Source organism: Salvelinus sp. IW2-2015, linkage group LG28 (assembly GCF_002910315.2).
Source record: "Salvelinus sp. IW2-2015 linkage group LG28, ASM291031v2, whole genome shotgun sequence".
In the NCBI taxonomy this organism is placed as follows: domain Eukaryota; kingdom Metazoa; phylum Chordata; class Actinopteri; order Salmoniformes; family Salmonidae; genus Salvelinus; species Salvelinus sp. IW2-2015.
In genome coordinates this window covers 24,448,716-24,449,471 of record NC_036868.1, presented here as the reverse complement: position 1 = coordinate 24,449,471, position 756 = coordinate 24,448,716, and the positions used below count along the sequence as shown (strand labels likewise).

Sequence of the window (756 nt, the reverse complement as noted above, 5' to 3'; positions counted from 1 at the left end):
AAGGCAAAGGGTGGCACTTTGAAAAATCTCTAATATAAAATATATTTTGATTTGTTTAACACTTTGTATTCCATATGTGTTATTTCATAGTTTTGATGTCTTCACTATTATTCTACAATATATAAAATCTTAAAAATAAAGAAAAACTCTGGATTGAGTATGTGTGTCCAAACTTTTGACTGGTACTGTATGTAAATAAGGTATTTCTGTTTTTTTATTTTGTATACGTTTGCAAAAATGTCTAAAACCCTGTTTTCGCTTCATCTATCTTTTGAATGAATCATCCCCTTAGAAAGCGCTGTCCATTTCATTGTGTTAGGCTTTGAAACAACATCCACAACTACCATGTTTTAAACTCAGTTTTAACCTGTTGTTGAACTTCTTTCTTCAAATTGATCATCACAATGAGGTGAGTTTTAAAAGCATGACACTGTTTTGAAGAGAAGTGTTTGATGTGATTTTCAATTTGATTTGCATTGCTGTACGGGTGGTTCGAGGGACAATAGAGCCCTGAGTACCAGGCCATTAGGACCTGATGGTTCTTAGGGTACTACCAATGCATGTCCTGAGTGCATAAGAGGAGAATACCGTGATTCAACGGTCAAATGGAATTTTACTGCGGTCATGACTCATGACTGCCAGTGTGGCAGTAATACGGTCACCGCAGCAGCCATAATCTCACCTGGTATGGACAGGGGATGTGGTGTACTGCTTAGAGTATGGATCTCACCTGGTATGGACAGGGGATGTGGTGTA

General features: G+C 37.4%; 1 protein-coding gene across 1 annotated transcript in view; it reads right to left on the bottom strand.

Annotated features, from left to right (window-relative positions):
- LOC111954353 (frizzled-3) overlaps nt 1-756 on the bottom strand; it is a 15,129-nt gene that overhangs the window by 12,376 nt on the left and 1,997 nt on the right. The gene's annotated exons all lie outside the window — the stretch shown is intronic.